Genomic DNA, 6,874 nt, shown 5'->3' with positions numbered 1-6,874 from the left:
AATGAATTGATTGTTAGCCTCCAAAGATGATCAATTTGTTTTCTTTCTCTTTTTTTAATTTTTTTTTAAGATTACAGTGAACTCATGGACTTAAACTTCTTTATGGGTTTTGAGTCACTGCAATTATCCTCACCAAATCTCAAGCTGTCCCATCTCTGGCACGTGGGGCCTTTTCAAGTTTTCCTCACTCATATTTGTTTGTCCGTTTGTTTGTTTTTGGGTGGCCAGCAGAGCATCCACAGTCTGTCTCTCCAGCCACGGAGGAAGATGACAGGACCTCTGTCAAGGTGAGATCCAGGTCGGCAGCCTCTGGTTCCCCTGCAGTTAGGCTGGAAGGCGAGCTCTCTGAGTCGGCCCCTGGGGTGGGAGCACCAACTCCAGAATACACTTTAAATCTGTCCCCGCAAATCAGGGTCTCAGGTTCCATGTTGCCCTGTCCGTCTGAGGTCTTCAATTAAGTCTCAACACCAGTGGGTAAGAAAACTAGAAGGTATTGTCCAGGTAGAGATGAAACTGCCATTGCAAAAGTATGAGCCAGTGAAAGAGATGAACCAACTCCACTTGCTTCTAAGCTCCAAGCTGTCCTTGTTCATTCCTGGGTGTAGGCTGAACTCACTTTGGGAGGAATTTAGTTTATTATTAATAGTTTACAGTTTGATATAAAGAGAATAACAGCCCTTTCCCAAAACAAACCCCCTTCTTGCCTGGGGACTAGACTGCCTTTGTAGGACTGACAAATTAGCCACAAGATTAGAAATTATGGTTCAGGCATCATATAGAGGGAGGCTGCAAGATTCTGACTCTCCCCAAACTGCTCCTGGAGATAAAATCACGACTGTAAAACCTAAGGCCAGTGCTTGAGGTATTTTGCAGACCCTGCAGTCGATGGATCAGCTGGCACCACCCAGATCGACATACTGGCTCATCTGATCTTGTGGGCCCCACCCAGGAACTGACTCAGTGGAAGAAGACAGCTCCAACTCCCCATTTCATTTCCGACCAGTCAGCACTCCTGGCTCGCTGGCTTCCCCCACCCACCACGTTGTCCTTAAAAACTCTCATCCCTGAAAGCTGGGGAAACTGATTTGAGTAATGATAAGACTCTGGTGTCCTGCACAGCCGGCTCTGCATGGATTATTCTTTCTCCACTGCAATTCCTCTGTCTTGATAAAATGGCTCCGTCTACACAGCAGGCAAGGTGAACTCCTTGGGCGGTTACAGAGGTTGTAATGTATTCATCACATGTTTACAAGTTTGACTAAGACAGGATAAGAGTCCTGAGTTTGGAGCAGGACATTTTGAATGGAGCTTTCCTTGCCATCGGTCCGGCCATATGACCCAGGGTCTCTGGACTCCCAGAGACACAGGCAGCCCAAAATGCAGTTCTGTCTTACCTCAAGCCCAGGAAGACAAGATAATACGCTGGGATAATCCTTGAGAAGTTTCCTTCTCCTCCACCTTAAAGAGGTAAAAGGAAAATAAAAATCTCAGGACCCCAAACTCACTATGCCAAAAAGAAGAGTTAAGATTGGGAACTGGGTCACCCCAAACTACCTCCCAGTTTCTTCCTAAATAGACAGATACAAAGACAGAAGGTCACGCCCCTCCCCAGGGGGCCTCCCTCACTGTTTGCTCACAAAGAAATATCTTGTCCTCCCCAAGGTCTTTTTTTTTTTGTTTTTGAGATGAAGTTTTGCTCTTGTTGCCCGGGCCAGAGTGCAGTAGCATGGTCTGGGCTCACTGCAGCCTCCACCTCCTGGGTTCAAGTGATTCTCCTGCCTTAGCCTCCCGAGTAGCTGGGACTACAGGCGCATGCCACCATGCCTGGCTAATTTTTGTATTTCTAGTAGAGATGGGGTTTCACCATGTGGGCCAGGCTGGTCTCGAAATCCTGACCTCAGATGATCTGCCTGCCTCGGCCTCCCACAGTGCTGGGATTACAGGCCACACATCTTTTTTTTTTCTTTTCCTAGAACTTTGTCCTAAAACAGAGTTCTGCTGAATTTCACCCTGACAATGTAAATTAGCAGCTTATCTGCACAGGTAAGGACAAAGACAGGACTAGAAGTCTTCCCTCTGCTCACTGGAGACAAACGCATCTTTGACTCCCTCCTCTACTGTTCTTCGTATATAAAGATGCAGGTTCACAGAGCACAGGATGAATGCAGTTTCCTGTTCCTCTCCCCCCTTTCACATGTAAAACGGGGATTCAGGGAAGGCTCATCAACACCTCAAAAGAATGCAACTGCTGGCCTCTTTTTATCTACCCTCCCATTTTTTTCTTTCCATTTTTCCCTACTGCCTGCTCTTTCCTCTTTGAATACTGAAGTTCTCACACCCTCTTTGGCAATCGTGCAGGCCACAGCTCCTCCTGTGCTCCTTCGGACCCACCCAGCACGCGGAGCCCATCCGTCTCCTGAAGTTGGGGATCCGGTTTGCCGACACTTTCTCCTGGGCACATCCTCAACCCCGGCAAAATAAACCTCTCAATTGATGGTAGCTCCTCAGTCATTTTCTTTGGTGTACAAAGCACAGGCTCGTCTTCCTGTGTCTATCCCGGGGTTTTGGGGCAGCAGAGCTCTGCCTCCATAGTCTTCAGGATCTGTTCAGCTGGTTCAGCCTCAGGGCCAGGCTGGGTCCTCTGCACCCCAAGCTGTGTCCTCTGTCTATTGCAATGACCCAGACAGGGCTGCTTCTCAGATATGGCTCTGAAGAAGTGTTTCGGGGTGTCTGGGGACCGTGCAATACCTTCCTCCACACTCAGATTCCAGGGTTCTCCCTTGACCATGGACCACTTCCTGGACACGGCTGCAGAAATTAGCCAGGCATAGTGGCACGCGCCTGTAGTCCCAGCTACTCGGCTTCCTGGACATGGCTGCAGACAGCTGTCACCTCCCTAAGCTGAGCCTTAAAGACCAAGGACCCACTTTCCCAGTCTGCTCTTGATTTTTCAGAATTTTTACAAAGCTGGGTCGGGCGTGGTGGCTCACGCCTGTAATCCCAGCACTTTGGGAGGTCTGGAGACCAGCCTGGCCAACACGGGGAAACCCTGCCTCTACTGAAAATACAAAAATTAGCTTGGCGTGGTGGCCAGCACCTGTAATCCCAGCTACTCGGGAGGCTGACGTAGGAGAATCGCTTGAATCCTGGAGGTAGGGGTTGCAGTGAGCCGAGATCGCGCCACTGCACTCCAGCCTGGGGGACAGAGCAAGACTCCATCTCAAAAAAAAAAAAAAATTATGTGCTGGTTTCCTTTTCTTCCTCCACACCAGAGCCCAGAGGCTGTGGTCTACAGCTGCCGGCCATACCCCTGCCTCCGTGGAGACTTGGGATTGTGTCAGATGTCCTGCTCCATCCTTTAAGAGCAGGAGTGGCGTTTTCACCAAAGGTATGCACGGCTTTTCCATCCCCTTTCATCCTGGGTGACAGAGGCTGCAGATAATCACAGCCTGGGATTCGAGGGAGCCTGACTAGTTGTCACCTCTCTCCCCCGACTCAGATGGTCTGCTTCTGAGCCCGTCTTCTGTTGTGAAACTTACTCCTGAATGCCTTCGCTTGATTCCGAGCAAAACGTCACAGTCTGTACTGTGTCGATGTGCACTAGCTGTAGGTAGACAGCATAGAGCACGACAATAGCTCACCTCTGCCCAACTATTAACCAGGCAGCTGGTCACCCAGTTCAGCTACCTGCATAAAAGCCTCGGCGATCCCCGTGGCCCACATTGGAAGTTCTCCAGTGGCTTCCACGCTAAGAACTACGTCTAGGGTTTACATCTTTTTTACTGGCCAACCTCCTTTTGCCTTTCAGGAGTGTGACTGAGCAACCTCTTAGATTGTAACCGCAGACGCTGGTTTCAGAACGCAGGTGGAAAAGTCGGCAGCTGCTGCCACAGAAACAAGAAGGGGTCTCCGGGCAACAGGCTTGGTCTGGGGGTGCTTTCACCTCTGTCCCCCAGCTCTCCCCTCTGGGCAATGGGCTTGGAATGGGAGTGCTTCACCTCCGCACCCACAGCTGTCTCCATGCATGCACCACCTCCGCAGGGGCCTGGCGGGGCAGCTCAGCTGTGCTTTGCTCCCATCCTGGGCACTGAGGTGAGTCAGATGTGGGGGCGACCACACAGTAGCACCCCGCTCATCGGTCCCACTTGGGGCAGTGAAACAAAACACTGCTGATCAAACACTTAAAAAGGAAAAGAGAAAAATCAAAAGCCCAGACTCCCAGGGAAACGCTGCATCTGAACTTCTGATTCAAGGGAGGAAAAAAAACCCAAAGCAGCCGCCCTCCTCAGGATCCGCCCGCCCCCAATCTGCGCTCAGCCTTGGTTCCCGGCCATCTCTGCAAGGAAGACCCTTGGAAAAGGGTTTCCCTCCTCACTGAACCCACCATCACAGATGGGACCTTCTGAAGCCCACAGGTGGCAAAGGGAGCCCACCCTAAGGTCCAGCTTTGTGTGCGGCCACAAATAGATTCCATGCCATCTCGCTTCCCTTTCTAACATGAGCTCGGGGTGTCATGATCCATCCAAGTAGACCTCACCATCTCCCTTCGTGACTACCAGGCTGAGAGAAAAGTGGGCAGATGTCTCTCCCCGGGAAATACTGCTGCATTGTGGCAGGAGCGTTTCTGAAGGTTACCTTAGGTTGAAGCTAGGCCGTGTCTTCTGGGGCATAGAGAGGCTTGGGACACCTGCCTCTTCCCAATGCTCAGCCCTCAATGCCTTCTGGCCATGGATGGTCCTGGGCTGGTGCAAGGTACAGCTTCCATGCAGCCCTACTTTTCTCTACAGCACCAAACTAACGGCTACATGCAAAAAAAAAAAAAATCTATAGATATATATTTCAGACAGGGTCTTGCTCTGTTGCCCAGGCTGCAGTGCAGTGGCAGGATCAGAGCTCACTGCAGCCTCAATTTCCTGGGCTCAAGCGATCCTCCCACCTCAGCCTCCCAAGTAGCTGGCTCCACAGATGTAGGTATAAATATATATACACATATTTTTTTTCTTTTTTTTCGAGACAGGGTCTTGCTATGTTGCCCAGGCTGGTCTCAAATTTCTGGGCTCAAGCGATCCACCTGCCTCAGCCTTCCAAAGTGCTGAGATTACACGCGTGAGCCACTGTGCCCGGCCAGAAACTACAAATCTGTATCAAGACTTGCAGAGGCTCCTTACCCTCCCCTACCTCAGAATAAAGTGATTCAGGACATCATGAGTAGGCTTTTATACAAAAACATCAAATGTTCTGTATTGCCTTTCCAAAACTACGAGAACGTGCAGTAGAGTCCCTCTTCTTTCTGCCAAAGGGAAACTGAAATAGAATCATTTCCATGGATCTAGGGGAAATTTTTGAGACTCAAGAAAACTGTGACCTTTCTCATTTTTACTCTGCACCACCTTCCTATAACAAGAGTGCGGAAACTTCCTCGTGAGAGGAAGAATCTGTTTCCCTCACCACATTGGCCATCGCTTTAACCTTGATGGCTAACATCCTATTTCAGAGCTGTAAAGCTAAGTCTTATTGGCTTATCATTTCTGATACAGCTTCACCAGCCTCTTCCACGGAACATGGTTGAGATAACATTTCTTAGAGAGACTTAACAAGCGAACTGCCTCTTTGCCTAAGAGATGGAGAAGGTGACCTCCTAGCAGGTTTCTGAAGTAAGAGATTCCAGCGGCTGCTTCCCAAGGAAGGAGGGTCCTGGGGAACTCGGGGTGACACAGGGCAGCTGCCTGGGCCCCCTTCAGGGCAGGAGCACTCCATAGTCCCCGGCTGCCCAGTTCAAATGACACTCCCAGACTGAGGTCCCCCAGGGGCAGCCCATGTCCAGTGGCCATGCAGGGGGGTTACAGGTGTAAAGGCCCGGCCAGTTTCCTCGACAGGGACCATCTGAGGGGCTGCCATGCTCCAGGGCCCCCCGAGAATCAGCTGAAGCCTCCACTGTGGCCGTGTGACCTCTCGGCTACCCCCTGCTCCATCCTGTCCTGGGGGTGCCCCGGCCAAACCCTCACACATGACTTTCTCAAGTCCACGCAGCTCCCCTGCCCTGGGCAGGCTCCTGTCCGAGAGCTTGTCTGGGTCAGAGATGCTCACCTCCTCTGGCCTTTGTCACCTGTGCCTTTTCTCTGCAAGGTTTTCCTGCCTTTGAGGAGGGGGCCACCTGTCCCACCACACTCCTGCTGGCCCCTCCAGGCCCTCCTGTTTGACAAGAGGAGCAAACACAGAAACAGTGTCTAGTAAGAATAAGGGCCCTCGCCCAATGTATTTTCTGCAAGGAAATCAGAGCAAGAAAGTCATTTTTCTCCCAGATCCTGAATTGGAGGCATCCTGCTCTTGAATAAATCCAAGGTGACGTGTCCTCGTTTCCCAGTGATGATGCACGCGGGGCCTCCTGAATAATTCTGTCTTGGGGGGCCTATTTTCTGCTTCAGCTTAACATGCTCCCTCATAAACAGATCATCATCGAGTCACGTCGTCTCCTGGCACTGTAAGTAATAAATTGGGTAAAATTCACGCCAGGAAAATTCTAAGAACATAACGATCAAGAAATGAACCCAAATAAAGCCATTCAGAGTCATTTCTGGGGTAAACGGTTTCGAAAACTCTTTTGCAGAAATAGAATTTCTAAAGATTGAATCAAGTGGGCTCCTTGGACCCCGGTGGGAAGGGACTGGCCCCCTTTCTGCAGACTCTGGGTCAGGATGGAGAGCGTCAGCTGCCTCACCTGGTGGCGGGTCTCCACGGACAGGTGAGCGTGTGCAGGGCTGTGCTCACAGTCATGAATATTCATGTCCTTCTGTTAAACAGCCTATATGAGTAGGTTTATGTACAAAGGAGAGGAGAGCTCACCGTTCTATTTTTTATTTTATTTATTATTATT

At 50.5% G+C, this 6,874-nt stretch overlaps 1 protein-coding gene across 1 annotated transcript in view; it reads left to right on the top strand.

The window, feature by feature from the left end:
• The window catches only part of PPP1R26 (protein phosphatase 1, regulatory subunit 26), a 26,982-nt gene that overhangs the window by 190 nt on the left and 19,918 nt on the right, over nucleotides 1-6,874 (top strand). The gene's annotated exons all lie outside the window — the stretch shown is intronic.

This window comes from Colobus angolensis, unplaced genomic scaffold (genome assembly GCF_000951035.1).
Source record: "Colobus angolensis palliatus isolate OR3802 unplaced genomic scaffold, Cang.pa_1.0 Scaffold44, whole genome shotgun sequence".
NCBI classification, from domain to species: domain Eukaryota; kingdom Metazoa; phylum Chordata; class Mammalia; order Primates; family Cercopithecidae; genus Colobus; species Colobus angolensis.
The sequence above is the reverse complement of the archived record's forward strand: the minus strand, read 5'-3'. Positions and strand labels throughout refer to the sequence as shown.